We start from the raw sequence: 22,672 nt of genomic DNA on the forward strand, positions 1-22,672 counted from the left end.
TTACTTCCCAGAGATGCGTAGGATACACAGGTGCTCCCTGCATGGCAGAGGGCGGGTCAGTGACCCCCAGCCATTTGAGCTGGTACCGCCTTGCTCACTCCTGATCTCTGAGAAGTCCTGAGAGTTTCCAGTCAGAGCAAGAAGGACCCACAATGGTGGCTTCCTGGCCTGTTTGCTCTTGAAAGCCTGTCCCCTCTCAGGCCCCAACCCATGACAACCCTCGCCCCTTCTTCACCCCAGCCCTAACCCCAGCTTCATGAGAAGCAGTGTGGCTTAGTGGATAGAGCACAGGCCTGGGAGTCAGAAGGACCTGGGTTCTAATCCCAGCTCCACCACGTGTCTGCTGTGTGACTTTGGGCAAGTCACTTAACTTCTCTGGGCCTCCGTTACTTCATCTGTAAAATGGGGTTAAGAGTGTAAGCCCCATGTGGGACAGGGACTGTGTCCAATATGATTAACTTGTATCTACCCCTGCACTTAGAACAGTGCTTGGCACATAGTAAGCACTTAACAAGTACCATCATTATTATTAATAATTATTATTCACAATGAAAATTGGCCCCTCTGGTCACTTAAACATAAAAATACACCTGGGTTTGCTCCAGGGACGAGCCAGGATCAGTAAAAGATGCCCTGGATGCTGTGTTTCCTCGCTCTCTTGGGGTGAAAAGGCATCCCTCAATCAATCGATACTATGTTTTGAGTGCCTATTATGTGTAACCCTGCTGTTGCTAGGCACATGGAGGCTGTGCTAGGCACATGGGGACTGTGTTACATGCATGGGGGCTAGGCCAGTGGAGTTAGAAGATGTGGCTACTGGTCTCCAGTCAGTCCTGACAGTCAGTTAGCTGGAGAGAAAGCTGGCTGACAAAGATGCCTTGGTGGTTCACAGAGGCGGGATCTGTCCTCGCAGAACATACTCTCCTACGGCCTCTCCACAGGGAGGGGTGGGATGACAGCCAAGATGAGCATGTTGGTGGTGGTGATGATTGCAGGAATAGTAAACAAAATAGCAATAATAATAATACTAACAACAATTCTGCCATCCTTGAGTATGAAGGACAATTATTATGGTAATATTATATAATGGAATAATGATAATAACAGTGAATAGTAATAATAATAAGCTCACACTGGCCCCGGGAGTCACAATACAAGTTAGACACTGGGCGAGAATTGAGCTCCTGGAGGTTCCAGTTGTGATGTCTTTGTGGCTCCTTCTTCCCCCACCTTTTCCTCAATCCACTCTGCATTCCTTCAGAAGGGATCATCATCACCACCACGACTACCCCATCACCACCACCACCACCTGGGGAATTTTGGGAGAGATTTGAAGGAGCAGCCACAGAAAAAGGGCACCTGAGGGAGGTGTTGGGGGTCTCTTTTCCCAGAGATCTGTGATAGCAGTCCAGAACAGCCCTGCAGGAACCCCCCAGGGAGGCAGAGGGTGCGGCTATGGAAAAAGCAAAAGAATGGAGAGAGACATGACGAATCCAGGGCCTCCCCAGACCATGCGCTCATCCTTGGGCTGAAAGGAGGCTGGCTTGGAATGGACACCCCAGAAGAGCCAGATAATTTCAGGGCTGGAAATCAATTGCCTGCAGGAGTCCCAGTGGCCTTAGCCCAGGGATGCCCAAGGCAGGGGGAGGCAGAGATGGGACTAGGCAGGCAGATTTCCCAAACCAGAAGCCCAGGCAGCAATGAGTGCAGTCCCAGAGCCACCAGGCTTGGACCCTCAGTCAGAATGAGCTGCCCCCACCTGTCAGTTCTGCAGGGAAGACAAGAGGAGGCTCCTTACTGGAGACCAGAGGAAAGCAAGTGGAGCAAGCTCTTTCCCAGACAGAGCACAGAGGGAATGTAGTGATCAGGGCTTGGGAAGAAACAACACAGAGTAACTCCTCACAGTCATGGGGCCAAGGGCTCCAGTCCATTTAGGCAAACACAGTTTAGGGCATGTGATGTTTAAAATAATAATAATGATAATAATAATACCTGTGGTATTTGTTAAGCACTTACTATGTGCCAAGCACCAGACTAAGCACAAGATCATCAGGTTGGGCTCACAGTCCCTCATGAGGCTTACAGTCTAAGCAGGAGGGAGAATAGGAATATAGTTTCCATTTGGCAAGTGAGGAAACGGAGGGGTAGAGCAGTGAACTGCCTTGTGCAAGATCCTACAGTAGGCAAGTGGCACAGCCAGGATTAGAATCCAGGTTCTCTGACTCCTGCTGACTTTCCAGGGATTTCTAGTGAAGCTGGACTGTGAGGAGAGGGGGTGGGGGCTGGGTTCCTGTTTCTCAGCATCACCCACCAATGAATCACCCGCGAGTGACACGGACCTGCCCACCACCACCCAGCATTATTTTCAGAGACAAGAAACTGAGTCCTCAACCACTCACACTCCATGGAGCTAAATGTCACTGGCCTCATTGAAGTAAGAAGGGTGTCGATTGCTCGTCATAGCACTTCCTGGTCAGTCCACACGCCAATAGCTGCTGCTGAGGAGAGACCCGATCAGGGGTAGCTGGGGACAGCAACAGAGGGAAACAGGGAGAGACACCGAGAGGCCCCAGCCTCTCCTCCCTTAGCTCCCACAGACCAGCTTCTCTGACCTCTTCAATTCTCCACCCCAGATATCAGCTGGCCTCAGCTCCCACAACACAACTCCTCTCCACCCCCACCACCCACCCCTTACAGGACCCAGGGCCAGGAGGCGTCATCTACCAGCAGAAGCTGCCTTCTGAGAGAGAACAAGGGCCTTCTGACAAAAAGCAAGGAATCTGAGAAGATTCACTGCAAGTATTTCTGGGACAGAACTGAGATCTGAAGGAATTGAAAAGCCCTTTGTCCACCCAAGTCCCTCTGACCTTTACCCAGGTGATTGTCACACTGCCTCATGTTCCTGGAGACATCTTGTAAGGCCTCCGCTTCAGTTCATCAGGCCCCAAACCACTTCTGTTCATCAGGACAAATTCCAAACCCACTGTCTGATCAGGGTCACGTTGCTGTTGGAGGTTTGCATGGTCCAGAATAATCTGTGGCCCTTTAGAATGGGAAATCTGGAAGGTCAGGGCTGGGGTTGGGAAACTGGAAGTGGGCTGGGCTGGGCTGGGAGTTGGGATTTGGCTGGACTGTTGCCAATTTGTACTTCCCAAGTGCTTAGTACAGTGCTCTGCACATAGTAAGCGCTCAATAAATACGATTGATGATGATGACTGGGCCAGGGACTGGGTCAGGGACTGGGCCAAGGCCTCATCCCACTCAGATCAAGGGAGGCCACAGGTGGTCCTATCAGTGACCTGCACCCCAAAGGCAAGCACCACACTCCCAGTGTGTCAATCCCATCCATCAAGAGGCTGGCTGGAAAACTTGCCAGAAAACCTACTGCACAACAGATCATCCTGTGGCCCCACACTGCATCACATGGAATTCCATTATTGAGTGAAAGTCGCAGAGTGCCATCCAGAGGGAGTGACCAACGGCTGCCTATGGCACCTATCTTCACCCCGAGGCCAGGCCAGTATCCCAGGGATACTCCCAGTATTCTGGGAGGGCTCCCAGGGTTCTGGGGCTAGGGGAGGGGGTGGTGGTGACTTCCAGGGTCCCAGGAGAAAGAGTCCATCACCCAGTAGAGGGATCCCAGCCTGCCACAGAGGGCCCCAAGGGACTGAACTTGCAGCTTGAGCTGGGGGCTCCACCACCCCTTAATAGTTAGTGAGGACTGAGCCTCCCCCAGAGACAGCTGATTTCTTGTCATCTCCCATAAGCCAGCGAGTCCATCCTGCAAGGGGATGGGGAGCAGTGAACTCTCAGAGGACCTGAACAACAGCAACAACATCATTTCTGCAGTGGTAGTGAAAGCAGTTTGGGGCCTTTCGGCTGCAGGGAACCGCCTCCAGAGGTGATGATCTCACTTATGGGGCTTGACATTTTCTTCCCTGGCTGGTCGCCGCTACGGTTCTACTTACAGGAAACCAGAGAGAAACCATAATCTACCCAAGGCTATGGCTCTCAGTGGCCTCGGTGCCTTTGCACACGTCTCTTATCACTCTAAAGGCTCTCATGGGGTGTTGGGGGCGGAGGGCAGAGGGGATCTCTGCTGCCACCCGGGGAGTTGGGAGCCATCACCGAGACCTCTGCTGATGGGAGAAAACAGACCCTTTTGAGTGAACATGCACCTTCAGAGTCCTCCTAAACTCATTCCTCAACTACCCCACCTGATTCCACCGCTTGTGAATATTTCTCTGCCTGTCTCCTCACTGTTAGAATGGAAGCTCCTTGAGGGCAGAGATGTGCCTCAAGCATTTAGTACAGTCGTTACATGCAAGTGCAAGTTAACCTAACACCATTGCTACTAAAACTATTACTACCACTCACCCTGGAAGTTGCTGCCAGAGGACTGGGACTGGACCGGACACTGACAATCTCAAAATTCCACCTCAGCTCAGGTAGGGATCACTACCAGCCTGGGGCATTCCATTCCATCTCGGTGCCCCAGTTCCCGGGATGGGGATGATAATACATACCCACCAAGGAGAGATGCTGTCCAGATAAGTGGATGTCTGAAATGTGTTCTGAGATCCGCAGATGAAAGGCTTTCCCTGGAGGAAGTGCAGATGGCTGTTGTCACCAGCACCAATGTGATTATTCACTTCAGCTCCAATCTCTCCTCTGGAGCACCAATCATGCTGAAGGGCAGGACTGGGCAGACCCAGGGGACTGGGAGAGAAGGTACCTCCAAAGATGAAATGCACCCATGTGTACCTGTGCGCCTGAAAAGACCAATGCTGAGCCTGCAATCTTGCCCATGCTGGGCACTCACACAGATGCAACCTTGTTGTGTGGTCATGTGTGATAAGGCAGCACGTGCCACTTTTTCACTTTTGCCTCCTTGTCTCGGCATCCTAAGGAAGGTTGTGCTCAAGAAGAGTCACTCCTTTCTGGATTGCAGTGTGTCAGGTTGGTCTCTCCATGGCAATAGATGCCCAGTTTTCAGCTAGCATGCCACATTGTCCGAGGCTTTTCTTCACTGTGTCATTAAAATGCTTCTCCTGCCCTCCTTGCTTTCGGCCTCCCAATTTCAGCTCTCCATCTGGCAGCTGCCATCCCTCCTAGGTACCTAGCTGGCTTCTATTTGGACCCTGGTGCTCCTCCTTTTACAAGGGCAGGTTATTAATTTAACCCGGGTGCCCAAGCATTTTGTTCAAATGATAGTGGCGCATGTGCCCTCCCGGGTTCAAAGTCAATCTGTCAGTTAGTCAATCGTATTTACTGAGCATTTACTGAATGCAGAGCATTGAACATAGCACTGGGAGGGTACAATACAATACAATAGACACATTCCCTGCCCATGAAGTTCAAAAGTGAGCAGCCTCCCTTCCTGACCGGAAGGCATTGCCACCAATAGCGGTCTTGTGCTGAGGGGAATGATACTGCTGGCTAGTTCAGAAGATGGAAATCTGTCTTGGCTACCATCACCTGTGGAGGGGAAAGGAGGAGGGAGAGACAGTGTGGATAAACACGTGAGTGTCTGGGGCCTTGTTCAGGACCCGTCTTTGCTGCATTTCAAGAAGTGAGTATAGTAATATTCAGTTCTTGGGAGAGTACACCGTAAGCAAGACACACACACCCCCTGTCCTCGGTGAGCTTAGAGTCTAAAGGCGGGGGGAGTTTTCTGCCCCTTCCAGCCCAAGGTGCCTCAGAGACAAAACGCCCAAGAGTAAGGCTTGAAAGGTGGATGGATGAATCAACAGTCCACTTCGCGGAGGGAGCGGGATGGCAGACATAGTTTTCAGTAGGCACAGGACCACTGCCCTACAGACGGGGCCTTGCGGGGAGAGGGTGTTGGGGGGGGTACTCAGTCCAGACCTCCCTGGAGACTCCTCTCTACTTACTTTCTGACTCAGTGTGAAACAGCGCCTGCACAGATGAGTTAGGTTTTCATAATAATTCAGAAATACGCCTGCAGCCACAGTGGCAAAAGGGAGTTAAGTTCAGGGCGAAGAATGACTAAGCATCATCTTCATCATCATCATCATCAATAATACCACGACTTGACATTTATATAATGTGTTCTATTTCCAAGTGCTTTACAATAAGTAATTAACGAACTGTCTGCCTGTCTGCAGTGCCGAGCCTACAAAAAAGCCTTGTTGTGGTGCCCTGTGAGCAGACCTTCTAGAAGGAGATGGGGGTATGGCTGGGAGTGGGGGTAGGTGGAATTCATCTAAAGAGCTCAATGGTGAAGAGGCAGCTAGAAGCGCTTTGGCCCCACCCTCCATCTGCCCCAGATTGAGACTGGACACGGATGCTCTCACGAGTCATGAACAGTCCTGAAGAGGAGCTCAAAATAGGACAGCAGCAAAGGCAGGAAAACACCAAGAGCCAGTCAGCTCCCAATTTGGGCCACCTGAAACTTTCCCAGGCCCAGGTAGACAGCATAACCAGAAGGGTTGAAGAAGACCATGGACAACAGGGCCGGAAAGGGTGACTGGAGGGAAAGCTAGTGTTGTTAGATTGTCCATCTCTGACCGTTAGCATGGGCATCATGGAGGGCAGCCAGCACGCTCCTCGGGCACTGTTGGAACTGTAATACTGGATTGGACAGACCATTGGTTTGACCCAGGATTAGGGTTCCTTGCTTTTGCAGGGACATGGATTAACCAGGTCCTTTACATATTAGCTGAGTCTTCTGCTTTTCCTCCTCCATTTTTTTTTTTTTTTTGGCTGTGTCCTACTTTCCTCCCCCAGGAAACAAAGAGCAATGAACAGTGTCCCTTTCCCCACAAAACCTCTCCCTTTCCTTTCTAGTACAAGAGCCTATAAACAAGAAAGGGACAAACTGAAAATGTTCATTCTTACCCTGCCTAAACTCCTGGTACTAAATATGTCCTGTATATGACTCAAATCTCTGACAGTGTAAACTCTTTGAGGACAAGAGAATGTGTGTGCTGCCCTTGGTAGGCTCTGGATATACACTGTAGCTACTGCTGCTGCTACTACTACTAATAGTACTACTGAACTGCCTATTTGAGATGCATAGCTCTAAATGCATCTTAAGTGCCCCTTCCCTTCTTCACATATTCAAAAGGCACCGACGTAGGTGGGAGAGGGGGAGGAAGAGGCGGGGAAGGAAAATGATGCAGCCACTGGCTTTCACCTGCCTCTCTGACTATAAACACTGAAGAGGAAGACATAATCTTCAACAACACTGCCTGCAGGATGCAGTTAACTCCTCCCGGGGCTCAGAGAGGACCCTCTAGTGCACAGACCAATCTCCAGCTGTCAAGTTATGTGGAAATCTGATAACTGCTTTACTTCGAAGGAACAAAAGCTGAAAGACAAGCAAGTGGCCAGTAGAAAGCTATTAGTCATCTTTCTTCATGACTGATCACAATATATTTCAGTCTTCTCCAGCTGTAACTTGCAATTTGGGGCCTGACTAATAATAGGGTAAATTTACTTTATCAATCTCCAGGTTTTCAGTAAATTAAGTGGAAGGTGTGCAAGGAAAAATGAAAAGGTGGGAATTCTTGAGATTTCTTCACAGAGGGCAGAGTGTTGAATTGGCCTGGAGCAAACCCCTCCCTGCCAACCCTCCTCACCCCCCACAAACACACATGCACACACAATCTCTCCGCACTTCTGAGCGTCAAAGCCACCCGCATGCTGACGCTGGGGGAAGAAAATAGTAGACTTGGGTTAGATACCTTGTCACCCTGAGACACACATATCTGCTGATTAGCCTTTGATTTATGGCCAGCCTTTTGCTTGGGGCCATGATCTTGTCAGATCTCCTAAACTCAGAAAAGGGAGGCTTGGCCCACACTTGGCTGGAAGAACCAAGAACAATAATAATAATTGATATGGCTTAGCTTCAACATGAGCCACAAACAATAATTAGGGCAGCAAACAGCCAGGCCTATACCCAACCTGGACCAGCATTGCTATCTCCATTTGGCAGATGGGGAAACTGAGGCCAGGAGGCAAGTGACTCATTTAGGACCTTGCCCAAGCTTAAAGGTAAGTGTTCCTGGCTTTAAATTTGAGATGCCTGGATCATACCTTGGTCTCAGGCTATTTTGAAACCCCACCCCCTCCCCACCCAATCAATCAACAGCATTTACTGAGCCCCTTACTGTGAGTAGAGTACTGGTGTCCACAATGTGCGAGAAAGTCTGCCTTGTCTTGGTAGGCTGTGCAGCATGTGCTTTGTATTTGATACACATTTTACTAGAAGGCATAGCGTATACAGAAAACCCTTGAGCACTACAATCCTCCTTGTCTCTCAAGCTCATAACCTTGACCTTGTCTTCAACTCTCACACGCAACCTACATAATCAATCTGTCACCAAATCCTGTCAGTTCAATCTTCACAGCAATGCTAAAATCTGTCCTTTCCTCTCTAACCAAACTACTACTTTGCTGATCCAAGCACTTTTTCTATCCCACCTTGACTACTGCATCTCCTTCCTCAATGATTTCCCTTGCCTCCTGTATCTCCCCACTTCAGTCCATATTTCACTCTGTTGTCCAGATCATTTTTCTCAAAAAATACTCAGTCCATGTTTCCCCACTCCTCAAGAACTTCTAATGGTTGCCCATCCACCTCCGAATCAAAGAGAAATCATTACCATTGGCTTTTAGGCACTCAATCACCTTGGCCCCTCTTATCTTACCTTGCTGATTCCCTACTGCAATCCAGCACACTCGCTTCTCTCCTCTAATGCCAACCTACTCATTGAACCTCAATCTCGTTTATCTCGCCACTCACCCCTCACCCACTTCTTGCAACTCCCCCTCCATATACCTCAGATCATCACTCTCCTCATTGTCAAAATATTATTAAAATCACATCTCCTAGAGGCCTTTCCCTACTAAGCCCTCATTTCTCCTACTCCTGCTCTCTTTTGTGTCACCTTTGAACTTGGATCTGTACCCTTTATTCATCCCACCCTCAGCATCACAGCACTTACACATCCATAATTTATTTTAATGTGTGTCTCTCTCTCTAAACTGTGAGCTTCTTGAAGGCAGGGAACATGTCTACCAACCCTGTTATATTGCACTCTTCCAAATACTTAGTAGAGTTCTCTGAACATTGTAAGCACTCATAAATATGACTGATTGAGATATCTGTCAGAGGAGTGGCTACTTCAACATGATAAACAAGGAAACATTAGCAAAATAGAGGAGAGCTCTAAAATCTTGCCTGTAATCTTTGGACAATGAGGACTTTCCACAATGATTTTATCAGTTCTCCTTATTGATGCATTTCAGACATCCGAATGGATCAGTAGATGGTGATTGACTCTTTCCTTCATTATCATCATTAATTTATCGACCACCACTGTGTGCAGAACACTGTCCAGAGCACTCAGGAGAGTACACCAGAATAGGTACGGTCCCTCCTGCCCTCAAGGAGCTTATAGTCTAACCATTATAATCAACAGTGCTTTGCACATAGTAAGCACTTAACAAATACCATTATTATTATTACCCCTGTGAGTCTACAGGGCCCATGTGGAATTTTCCTTTGGTTCAAGGATGGCCCTGCTGATGACGAAAGCATATTCTCGGGAGAGGGACGGAAACTGCTTGAGGGAGCTTTCAACTGAAAAAACTCTCCAGGCCTCGTCAGTGAAGAAACCCAACCGCCAGCACCTTTGAGTGTCTCAGTGAACTCACTTGCATAAACAGTCACTTAGGCAGCTCAAGCACTTCCTCAAAACAGGGAATTTCTTCATCTCAAGGGAGCCACCCCAGAGGAGATTGTCACCCCTTTCACTGACAGGGGCCCACCCGAAATTCCTTCCCCCATTTATTAATTCAATTGTATTGATTGAGCGCTTACTGTGTGCAGTGCACTGTACCAAGTGCTTGGGAGAGTACAATATAACAATAGACAGATTCCCTGCCCACAACAAGCTTACAGTCTAGAAGGAACATAGAGGGTTCCTAGCAGCCTGGCCAGGAACAATTCCCCTTCTGACTGCCATGGCATCCTACTATCCTGTCACCATGGCACATCAAGACACAGAATAGAGGCCGATGTCAAATTCCCAAAACAGGCAGAAAGAAAACAATAAAAATTTTTCAGAAAAACCACTATCCTGTCAAGTGATAAGAGCTGTCCTGCTGTTACTCTGTCTCAGTGTCAGCTGCTGCTCCCACACTGCTACTGGCCTGCTCCCAAGCCTCCTGAAACTCCTGCTCAGGGACTGGATCAAGACCTGGCATCTCAGGTGCTGTACTTGTGAGGGGATATGTGAAAATGAAATAGTAGATTTGGGTTTCACTCACAGCAGTCACCAAAGGCAAACCATAACTGGCTTGTAGAATATTTCATCCAGTTGCTGTATTTAATTCAGGACGCCACTGTTTTCCCATTAGAGTGAAAGCTCCTTGAGGGCAGGGAAACATGTCTCTTCATCCTGTTGTGCATTCTGAGTGCTTAGTACAGTGCACCCAATGGGTGTTCAATAAATACCTTGACTATTACCATGACTACTCATTTTTTTAATGGTATTTGTTAAGCACTTACTATGTGTCATGCACTGTGTGCTAAGCACTTGGGTAGATACAAGTTAGTCAGATTGGAAACAGCCTATGCTCCACATGGGGCTCACAGTCTTAATTTTACAGGTGAGGTAGCTGAGGCACAGAGAAGAGTCCTCTGCTTATACCGATCATATTTGGTCACAGATTACACTGCTCCAATCTACAAATCACATAATTAAAAAAAATACTCAACAAGCTGGCCTCACACCACAGAGAACCATGACAGCATTAGGGCCTCAGTTACATTCCAAAAAGCACTTACTTGCTCTGCCGTTTCTCAATACTTAGAGCAGTGAATTGCTCCCAGTGCCAGTTCAGTAGATACTATTAAAACTGTTGGTGTTGCAATGACTGCCACTATGCACGGTAACTACCGCTACTACAACTACAGCCATGATTCTTTCCATTTCATGAAGCTTAACTGCCCTTGTCGGTGGAGGTTGTTCCAAATTTCAGATTCGCTGCCGACGATCAAAGTAACAAAAGTTGAGGTGGCCACGTTGCTCCCTTGATGATCAGAAACTGTAGCCAGATTTGGGCGAACAGGTTCTTGGCACTAGTGCTCTTTACTCATCAAGTGATAAATAAATATGATTGAATGATTGATTGATTGGTGGGTAGCTATGGCTGGGGACATGTGACCTCCAGAGTGGTCGACCTATCTGGAGTCCCTGATGTTATACCTTAGAGAAGAGCCCAACCGATCACTCGGAAAGAGACTTGAACCTGCTGGGGGTCATAACCTGAGCTCCGGAGGAATCTAATCTGGTCATCTGCACAAGCCGAGTTTGGAGTTTCAGATATACCTTTTTCTGAAATAGATGCCAAATTGTTGTAGAAACCCCAGGCCAAGCATCAGCACCAAACTGGGAAGTGCTTCTCCATGAGAGGGGTGTATTATTTATACGAACGCCTTCTTGGTGTGCTTCACATTTGGCTTTTTTGATGTGCAGGAATCGTGCTCTGAACTCTTTCTCTATAGTTGAATCCTGATGCTCATCTGGGTTTCAAAGGCCTCTGAGAAACAAGAGAGCAGAAGCCTTGTAAAGCGGGGCCACCTGAAAATCAATTTGCATTTAAGTTTACTAGTTAAACAGGATTAAGCCAACTTGTGTGTGTTTTGTTTTGAAATAAAACAAAAAAGCCACTTGCTTCCTGGTGCTCACTTGAAGCCGCGCACACTTCTGAAGGCCAGATGCGGCTGCCACTGGAGAGAACGTCTCTGGAGAGAGCGTGGGAAGTTAAAAGACGATGTTTCTGATTAATTAATAATGATTCTCAGCTGTTTTGGCAAATGATTAAAACGGATCATCTGCTTTCAAGTGAAGAGGGGAGATATTGGCTCTCGGAGCCCCCAGAATCAAGCGGGAGAGCCCCTGGGACTCTAATGTGACTCATTCCACTGTTCTGCAGAGTCATTGTTCCTGCAATGGCATGCATGCAGCCCAGGCCCAGAGACCTGAGACAGCATGCCTACCTTTAGGGGCCCATGCCTTGTGACCCTGTAGAGGGGTTGGCCAGGGGGAAGCAGTGGAACCAGGTACCCCTTCATGGGTCTCCCAGGGTGGGGGGTCTCTGGGAACTGGGCAGCCTCAGGAGAGGTGGCCCTCCCTGAATTGGGTCAGGAGGCGATCCGCCTGGGCCTCGCCATCACGTGCTGCAGTGGGAGAAAAGGGGAAGTGTGGTTTGCAATGCGACGTAATCAAAGCAATACTCAGCAATAGACCAGAAACTTAGTGGCTCCCCGTGGCAGCCAGTCCACTCCCTAGCTGGAGAAAGTCACGCAAATTTGGACACCTCATCCCCCCATATGCTGGTCAAGTTGGGGCTGGACAACTCTTCTACTTGTCAGTGAGGTGGTGGGGGCTAGATGTCCATTTCCCTGGCTGTGAATTGGAGGAGGGGGCTGGATGTCCATACCCCCAGCTGTGAAGTGGGAGATCAATCAATCAATCAATCGTATTTATTGAGCATTTACTGTGTGCAGAGCACTGTACTAAACGCTTGGGAAGTACAAGCTGGCAACATATAGAGACAGTCCCTACCCAACAGTGGGCTCACAGTCTAGAAGGGGGAGACAGAGAACAAAACCAAACATACTAACAAAATAAAATAAATAGAATAGATAAGTACAAGTAAAATAAATAAATAAATAGAGTAATAAATATGTACAAACATATATACATATATATAGGTAATGTTGACCCTACCAAGTGCCAGGGGCTTGACTTGATGAATGCTGCAAAAACACTCCAGTTCTTTTCATCTCGGGCTGTCATTCACCATCCTCTTCCTCCCCTCGGCCTGGGACAAACCCCACTCCCTGCTCCAGGCGTGGGCACTGGTGGGTGCTGGCACTGATAGACACTGGCATTGGTGAAAATTGGCACTGGAAGGCTCAGGCACTGGCACCACTGGGCAATGACAGTGGTGGGCCCTGGTGGATACAGGCACTGGTGGGAGCAGCCTCAGAGAGAAGCCCAGCGAGGAATACAGTCTGCTTCATTATAGGTCATCCCAGAGGCTCTCCTTACAAATCAATTAATCAATGGTATTCATTGAGCACTTACTGTGTGCAGAGCACAGTATTAGGCGCCAGGGCACTTGCATTTCAAATAATCAATAACATTAACTGGATGAATCCTGAGCACCGAGCACTATCCTGAGCAGCTGAAGACTGGGACAAAGTTAGCAGATGCTCTCCTGTGCTCTAAGAACTGGCAATCTAAAACGGCTCTACCCAAGGCATCAGCCTCAGTCACCCTGCTGGTCTGGGGTGGCGATCCACTGTGCAGGGCAGATGGCATCCCAGGGACATCATCTCGCCTTGGGCTGCTCCTGGAGCCTAGCTTGGGCTGCCCCCCGCTTGCTACTGCTCTCAGGGCCCCCGGCAGCTCAGCGAAAGAGCCGAGCAGCGTGAGCCTAGGACTCCATTGCCCCTAAAGGGAAGTGTTCGAGCGAGGGGAGGCAGCAACCACCACATCTTAAATTACCACTGGGCCCTAATAGCCGCAAAGCTCACAGAATCGGCTTTGCAGCTCTGTGATGTGGGTGGAACCCGACAGCAGCCGTGATGCTCTCTGGCTTTGGAACCCGCTCCACCCAACAGCACACCCTGGGGAACCAGCAAGGAGCCGTGATTGTCCCAACAGCCTCCTGTTCCCTCCCCCGGCACCCCCAGGTCCCTCTAGCTGGGCTTTTGCTCTGTCAACTCAGCCCTCCTTGGCCAGAGAGGACCCTTGGCCCCTTGGATCCTGGGTTGGCTTCTCTTTCACTGGGCTACGCACAGACACACACGAGACAACCACCAGGAAACATCCCCTGCAGCAGAAAGGGGGAAGCAACCCAGGCTTGAGCCTTTCTTCCTGCCTGGCCCTCAGCTTCCAGGGGGAACCTGGTGGGTAGTGGATAGTAGAAGAGCAAGCAGGCACAGCCAGGGGCCCAACCGTGCCCGCCAGAGGCCTGTGGGCCAGGCTGTGGGTGAGGGACTGACACAGGGCTCCTTCCTCAAGCTTGTTCCCAGGATCCAGACAAGGACTGCTGCTTGTAGCACAGCCCCCTGCTTCTGTCACCCCTCACTCAGCTGGGGAAGGCCTGGCTGGAGATGTGACGGTGGACTCACTGGTCACGACAGCGGTGTTGCAAGCCTCGCAGTGGGGAAGGGGTTTCATCAGGCTTATCCAAGAGCCCTCCCAAGGACGCCTGCCAGTGCTTTGCGTTCAAGGGGGATCGCGGCAAGAAGGTGGAGGCTCGGAACCAGGAAGAAGCTGGGCGAGGTTGCTCAGGCAACTGAGAAGCACTGTAGTCTTAGTAGGCCTGGTTACCACCTGCCTAGACAGGGGGCTAACATCCACACTGTGCTCCCCCAACCAAGCTGCTCCGGAGCCGCCCACTGTCCAGCGGGGTTGGAGGGGCTGGGGGCCGGGAGGCAGCAGAGCCTTGAGTGCCCAGTCAGAGGGTCCTGGTTGGGGAGGTCGGGGGAGGGCTACTCCTGGGGCACAGCTGCTGGCCCGCCATTTCACCGAGGCACTCCGCCTGTCGCCGGCCTGCGTGCCAGGGAAGAGGAATGCAGCTCACATGGACCAGGCTGGCCACTAGGGTGGGAGCTGAGCAAGAGCAGGGTTCCCACACTGTCAGGATGACCTTGTCAAAAATAGGTGGTGGGTGGGAGAAAGTGAAAGAAAAAGAACGAGAGGGAACAGAAACCAAAGAAAGGCACCCAGAGAGGCCAGGGGGAGGAGTGGGACCACGGCAGGGGAGTAGTGGGGCCACAGTTGGGGGAGGAGCAGGGCCACAGCGGCGGGGAGGCACAGAGCCAATGGGGTGGTGGGGACCGGGGCCAAGGTGAAGGGAAGATCCCATCAATGGCAATGGGAGGAGCAGGGCCACAGCGGGAGGAGGAGCAGGGCCATGGCAGAGGGAGGTGCAGAACCATGGCAGTGGGAATGGGGCGTGGTGGAGGGAGGAGCCAATCAGTGACAAGGGGAAGAGCAGGGCCACATCAGGAGGAGGAGCAGAGTCACAGCAGGAGGAGGAGCCAGTCCGTGGTGGGGGAAGGAACGTGGCCAAGCACTGTGCTAAGCGTTGGGATTGATACATCAAGCTCCATCCTTGTTCCACAAGGGGCTCACCGTCTAAGGTTAAGGGAGAACAGATTTTTGATCCCATTTTACAGTTGACATAATCAAGGCCCAGGGAACTTACCGACTATCCCAAATTCGCATAGCAGACAAGTGACAGAGACGAGATTAGAACGCAGATCCTCTGACTTTCAGGCTCAGGCTCTTTCCACTAGGCCATGCTGCTTCTCTGAGAAGGTGCTCAAGGGAATGTCAAGGCAGCTGGGCTGACAAGCCACGTGTGTGTGTGTGTGTGTGTGTGTGTGTGTGTGTGAGAGAGAGAGAGAGAGAGAGAGAGAGAGAGAGAGAGAGAGAGAGAGAGAGAGAGAGAGCTAGTTCTGCTCACCGGGACCGTCCACCCTTTCATGGGGTAAGGGGTGGGGGTGGGGGCGAAGCCTGCCCAAGGGGAGCCATGTAAGAGCAGGGTCCACGGGAACATCAGAGCCGATACAGATAATCAAATGTCCATGGGTAGCCGCTGCTTCCTCTTCCTGAAGGCTCCTGCCCAGCAAGGACACACAAGCCCCTGGGCAAGCACCCAGGGCAGCTATGACCCTCCTCCACAGCGGTCTGGAAACCCCTTCCCGATCCCAGATGCCAGGGCCCCAAGCTTCAGGCGCCCGTTGCAATTTGTCCAAAAAGCCACAGACTACAAAGGCATTCATTCCTTGGAGATAAAGAGCCAAGTTACCAATTAAACCAAGAAGAAATTAAATTGGTGAACCAAACCACCTCTAGTTATTTCTGTGAAGCACAGTGTTAGTCAAGTGGGGCTTCTCTGTGGGTGGAGCAGTGATCCAAGAACAGGGGGCTGAAAAGGAGGAGAGAGAGGGGAGGTGGGGTGGGGTGGGAAAGGGAGGAGGAGGAGATTGACAGAGACAAGAGACAGAGAGAGGAGGTGGCAGACTCTAGACCATCAACTCATTAGGTGCAGGGAATGTGTCTTCCAACTCTGTTATACTGTATTCACCCAAGTGCTTAGTTCAGTGCTCTGCACACAGTAAGCACTCAATAAATTCCATTGATTGACTGATTGGGAGGGACCAAAAGAGAGAGGGAGAGGAAGGAGGGAGAGGCAGAAAGAGAGGAAAGCAAAGGAAATGGAGAGAATAGCAGAGGGGAATAAGGCAGTTACAGACACCCATACTCACACAGGCATGTGCGCGCACACACACACACACACACAAGATGTTGGCCCCTGGAATGGCTGCCTTCTCAGCAGGCAGCAAGGTCTTGGGAGCTTATTCCTGGGGCCTGCCGGGCCTGCATTTCTCCGAGGAAGCCGGCGGCCCCGTGGATGCTCCCAAGAGCAGGAGTCAGGCCACTGGCAGGGCGGGGCGAGCTGTAGCTAGCCAAACCCAGATGGGTCTCGGGACCCACACAGGCAGGCCACATGGCCATTCCACTTTTTGTAAATACTTTTACATTCATCTCCTCCAATAGGGTGGAAGCTCTATGTGAGCAGGGAAGGTGTCATGTGCTACTACCGTACTTCCCCAAGCATTCAGTGCAGTGCATGGCACTCCATAGGTAGGCAGTCAGTAAGTTCCATCGCTTAATAAATACTAGTACTATGAAAATGACCGAAACAATGACAGAGACACTCAATCTCTCCCACAGGGAGAATGGGAAGGCACTTGCTTGACCTGGACAGCAGGAGACAAGGAGACCAGAACCAACCACTAATCCTAAATCCTCATCTAGTTCGTCCTCTGAGTTTGCACTGAATAAATTCCATTGATTGATTGTGGGACTCAAAAGAGAGGAGGCTTGTAGAAAGGTGGGCAGGTTCTGAATAGCATATCTGTTTGCTTGTTTATGATATTTGTTAAGCACTTATTAAGTGCCAGTTAGTGTACTAAGTGCTGGGGTAGATGTAAGCTAGTCAGGTTGGACACAGTCCATATCCTACATGGAGCTCACAGTCTTAATCCCCATTTTATAGATGAGATAACTGAAGCCCAGAGATGTTGAGTGACTTGCCCAAGGTCACACAGCAGACATGTGGAGGAGCTGGAATTAGAAGTCATGCCCTCTGACTCTCAGTCTTGCTGTTTTCACTAAGTCCTGCTGCTCCTGGAGCTTGCAGAAGGGAAACAAGCAGTGTGGCCAAGTGGCAGGAGCTTGGGCCTGGAAATCAGAGAACCTTGGTTCTAATCCCAGCTCCACCACTTACCTGCTGTGTGACTTTGGGCAAGTCACTTCTCTTCTCTGTGCCCCAGTTCCCTCATCTGCAAAATTCAATGCCTTTTCTCCTTCCTACTTACAGGCCCTGTGTTGGACTGGATTATTCTGTATCTACCCCAGCACTTAGTACAGTGCTTGGCATATAGTAAGAACTGAACAAATACCACTTATTATTATTATTACAGAAAAGGAATGACTTAACAGAGCGGAGAAGGAAGACCACAACTCCTTTACTTTTTTTTAATGGTACTTCTTAAGCTCTTACTATGTTCCAGATCTGAACTAGGCCCTGGGATAGATACAAGGTAATCAGGTTGGACATGGTCCATGTCCAACATGGGGGACTCATGGCTCACAGTCTTAATCCCAATTTTTCAGATGAGGTAACTGAGGCACAGAGACGTGACTTACCCTAGGTCCCACCACAGACTAGTAGAGAAGCAGCGTGGCTCAGTGGAAAGAGCACGGGCTTTGGAGTCAGAGGTTATGGGTTCAAATCCCAACTCCGCCACTTGTCAGCTGTGTGACTTTGGGCAAGTCACTTAACTTCTCTGTGCCTCAGTTCCCTCATCTGTCAAATAGGGATGAAGACTATGAGCCCCACATGGGACAACCTGATCACCTTGTAACCTCCCCAGCGCTTAGAACAGTGCTTTGCACATAGTAAGCGCTTAATAAATGCCATCAAAAAAAAAAGCTGGGGTTACAACTCAGGTCCTTCTGATTCCCAGACTTGTGCTCTATCCACAAGCCACACTGCTTCTATAGATTTGAATCAATGCCTCCAGAGAAGACTGTGATCTGAACACAGTGCCTTAGACTGCTCAGCCATCCTGACAACTTATATCCTGATGACACTTTTTCATCCTGGACCTCGACTGGGGTCCCGTCAACATCACATAGCTTGGAGGAGCCATCCCCGGCAGGGCTCTCTGTCCTATTCTGGGAGAGTAGGGCCAAATCTCCACCCTCCAGAGAGATGGTGCCCATGTTCTTTTGCCCATCTCAGGCCTCGGGTTCTGAGCAGGCGCAGCAGCTGGAAGAAAATAGACAGATGATACTTCTGTTTTCAAAAGCGGTTCTTTCTCTCTCTACTCCTGGCTGTTAAAAACGGCCTGAAACCAGCCACACATCAGTTTTGGTTCTCATGACTAAATCAAGGAACCGAACTCTACTGCTGTGTCATATGGAATGAAACCCCACGTCTTAAAAGCAAATAAGGCAGAAATTCAAATTCTACCTTAAGTATTTCATATTGCAATCTAAGTCTGAACTCCTTCTCCCCATCTCCTCCCCTGAACCCACCCTGGGGCCCTGACCCTGGCCACTTCAGGTGCAGTGAGACCGGTAATGCACTTAGTTTTGGAGAACTCTTTTAGACAGGGGCTGGATGCTTAACATTCAACTTTCCCCTCTCAGACTGGGGACAACACCAGCACAGCCTTGGCTTAGTGGATAGAGCACAGGCCTGAGAGTCTAAAAGACCTGGGTTCTAATCCCAGCTCCACCACATGTCTGCTGTGTGACCTTGGGTGAGTCACTTAACTTCTCTTGGCCTCAGTTATCTCATCTGTAAAATGTGGGACAGGGACTTTGTCCAACCTGATTAACTTGTACCTACCCCAGTGCTTAGAACAGTGGTTGGCACGTAATAAGCATTTAACAAATACCATTATTATTATTATTCTGAAACACTCCTGCTCTGAGCAGGCCTACCCACCAAGTCACTCCCTCCAAATGCCTGGAATCCTAATAGAAGCTCCAGTTCTTCACTGCCATGCGCTCCATGAAAAGAGAAACAATGCCTAGTCCCCTCTCCAGTGCCCTGGCCAGCACACCCTAGCTCCGGTAACCACCCAAGGTCTCTGTTGGGACAATGGAACCACTGACTGCCAATGGGCAGGAAACAACTTTGGGAAATTGGGCCAGGGGATTAGGAGGTGGGGAGTGGAAGGAGGAGAGGGTTGTTCCTGGCCCAGATCTTGGCAATCAGCAATAGCTCGTTGTGGGCAGGGAGTGTGCCTACCAAATCTGTTATAATGTCCTCTCCCAAGCTCTCAGTACACTGCTCTACACACAGTAAGCACTCAATAAATATAATTGATTGAGCCAAGAAGGGTTTGGCTAAATTGTTGCTCTCAGGTTTGTGGTAGTGGAACAGTGGATTTCAGTGGAACTTACAGGAAAGTCACAGAAAGGGTTGTCTTATCAACTCCCACCAACAACCCGGACTTTCATGGCTCATTTGTTTGTACACAGGTTACTCCGTAAATCAGGAGGGTAATTTTTGTAGGAGGTCAGAGATGTGGCATCTAAGATTATTTGAAAAATTGGCAGGGACTTATTGGTATGGAAAGCGGATAAGATCTGATTACCTCTAATTCTCTCCAATGTTAGTTTCTTATTAAAAGAATCCTGTTATCTCTACTCGGGGTAGCATGACTAAGCAGACACATTGAAAGCAATTGATTACGTCTTTCCCCAAATGTTTCAGTGTTGGTAAAAGCGAATTTGGAATAAATGTACATAGGGGCTCAAGGTAATAATACCTGCTTGAACCAGCACCAACTCTTTCCCATTCATGCCAATAGCAAGGCTTCCCAACATCTAAGGGGAAGCCTTGATATTGGCAAGAAGTGTGGCCTAGTGTAAAGAGCATGGGTGTAAGAGTCAGAGGGCCTGGGTTCTAATCCCAGCTCTGCAAGTTGCCTGCTGAATGCTCTTTGGCAAGTTACTTAACCTCTCTGGGCCTCAGTTTCCTCATCTCTACAATGGGGATTCAACACCTGCTCTCCCTCCTACTTAGACTGTGAGTCCCATGTGAGACAGGGACTGTGTCCAACCCAATTATCTTGTATGTATCCCAATACTTAGTACAGTACTTGGTGCGTAATAACTTGTTGATAATCATTATTGTTAATAAAAAAACCATCATTATTAAATTCCCATCCTATTTCCCCATCTACTGCCATTTCAGCCACTTCTGTGTTGTCAAAGCGTTAGGGTTTTCACCCACCCCTTTAGCACTTACATATATAACTTCCTTATATGCAATAACCTTCCACTGAGAGTGATTTATTTTAGCATCTGTTTCTCCTGCTAGATTGCAAGCTCCTTAAGGACAGGTATCTTGTCTGTTACTCATTTGCACTCTCCCAAGCACTTGATAGAGTGCTCTGCTCACAGGAGGTGCTTGGAGAACACTATTGACACCAACAAAGGCTTGTAGATAAAAGTCAGAATGAAAAACTAAATTACTTCTGTAGTCAGCCCTCCTACCCCCAAACACTCACATACACATACACACAGCTGTCAACTGCTCCTCTGTTTAGATTTGATGGTGGCTTAATGACGCTGATTAAAGGAAATGAAGACAGTGCTGTCTGGGGAACTGGGAAAAATCGACTTTCACTCAGTCAAGCTGAAAGTACTCTGCTCACTTTTGATGTCAACATCTTCCAAGACAAATGTGAACCACGCAAATATTTCTTTCCAGAGAATCAATTCCACCTTAGATGTAAACATAAAAATCGGATTTGATTCAAAGACTTGGTGTTGGACTGGGGTGGAAAGAGGTAGTGAGTTGATAACTAAAGCTGTTAGGCTATTTCCAAGCAGTGGTTCGGTAGAAATTTTCCTACCAGAATTTTTGATATGAAATCGGGACATCCAGAATGCGCCTCATTGCCACCCCCAGCTCTTCAATTCGGTGTGTGTGGGGGGGAATTAAAATATTCAGACGTGGAGAATTAGCGGTAAATGTCAGCTCCAAACCACTCTCGCAAAGAGGAAGGAGCCAGTGCCCCAAACCCAGTTCGTCCAGGGACCGGCTTTCCTGGGTTCCTGATGTCAAGATGGATGCTGATACAGAATGGGGCCTCATGGCAAGCTTTGGGTGATCAGCCCTCAGTCTGGTGCTGGTGCTGCCAGGGCCAGAAAGCACTGATCTAGTTGACGTAGGAGGAGCTTTTCCAAACAAAACAAGCAGTAAGACCGCTGCTCTGCTTCCCCTTCTAGAAGGGGTAAGATTTCTTAAGAATTTAAAAATCATCACCTTCCAGGTGTCTTGGTGGCACTGCCCGCCTTTCTCATGGTCCATCCCTGCCTTCGGCCCACTCCTGTCCTGACGCCAGCATCCAGCTCATTGTGGGGCTCCTCCCCAGCGCCGTGAACCAGACAATGAAACAGCATCCGCTTCCCACAGCTGAGAGGTAAGGACTGCTTCTGGTTGTTGCTGCCAGACATACTCCACCTTCATCGCAGTCCACCTTTATCAGACTCGGAATTATTCCTTGGAGATTCTGACAATTCTCCCAGAAAAACAGGTCGGAAGCTCCCTGCCAGGCCTGGCATTGGCCCCAGAAAACACTAAGTGTTACTGTCCTCCCCTATCATTTCTTGGAGATTCTGAGGGGACATCATTCTCCCAGATACAGGTCAGAAGGCCCTTGCTGGGCCTGGAATGGGCCCTAGAGAACATTAAAAGTTACTGTGGATCAGGCTAAAACTTTGAGGTCTACAGCAGGAACAAGAGAGGTCCCTGAGTGATTGTCACACACAGGAAAATAGATTGTTAGCTTCTTGAGGGCAGGGATAGTGCCTACCAACTCCATATTTTCCTCTTTCAAGTGCTTAGTACAGTGCTCTGCATTCAGTAAGTACTCAATTAATGCCAAGAATTGCAGGGATGGATTGTGAGCTTCTTGAGGGCAGGGATCTTGCCTACCAATTTTTATATTTTCCTCTCCCAAGCGCTTAGTGGAATGCTCAGTGGAGCAGCATGGCTTAGTGGCAAGAACACAGGCTTGGGAGTGAGAGGTTGTGGGTTTTAGTCCCAGTTCCATCACTTATCAGCTGTGTGACTTTGGCCAAGTCACTTAGCTTCTCTGTGCCTGTTACCTCTTCTGTAAAATGGGGATTAGGACTGTGAGCCCCATGAGGGACAACTTGATTACCCTGCATCTACCCCAGTGCTTAGAACAGTGCTTGGCACATAGTAAGCGCTTAACAGATACCATCTTTATTATTATGAGAAGCAGAGTGGCTTAGTGGAAAGAGCATGGGCTTGGGAGTCAGAGGATGTGAGTTCTAATCCCGACTCCGCCACTTGTCAGCTGTGTGACTTTGGGCAAGTCACTTAACTTCTCTGTGCCTCAGTTACTTCAATGGTAAAATTGGGACTAAGACTGTGAGACCCACGTGGGATAAACTGATTATCTACCCCAGTACTTAGGAGAGTGCTTGGCACATAGTAAACGCTTAACAAATACCATCACTATTATTAATCAATACTATTGATTGATGGA

The sequence above is a fragment of the Tachyglossus aculeatus genome, chromosome 19, assembly GCF_015852505.1.
Source record: "Tachyglossus aculeatus isolate mTacAcu1 chromosome 19, mTacAcu1.pri, whole genome shotgun sequence".
NCBI lineage: Eukaryota > Metazoa > Chordata > Mammalia > Monotremata > Tachyglossidae > Tachyglossus > Tachyglossus aculeatus.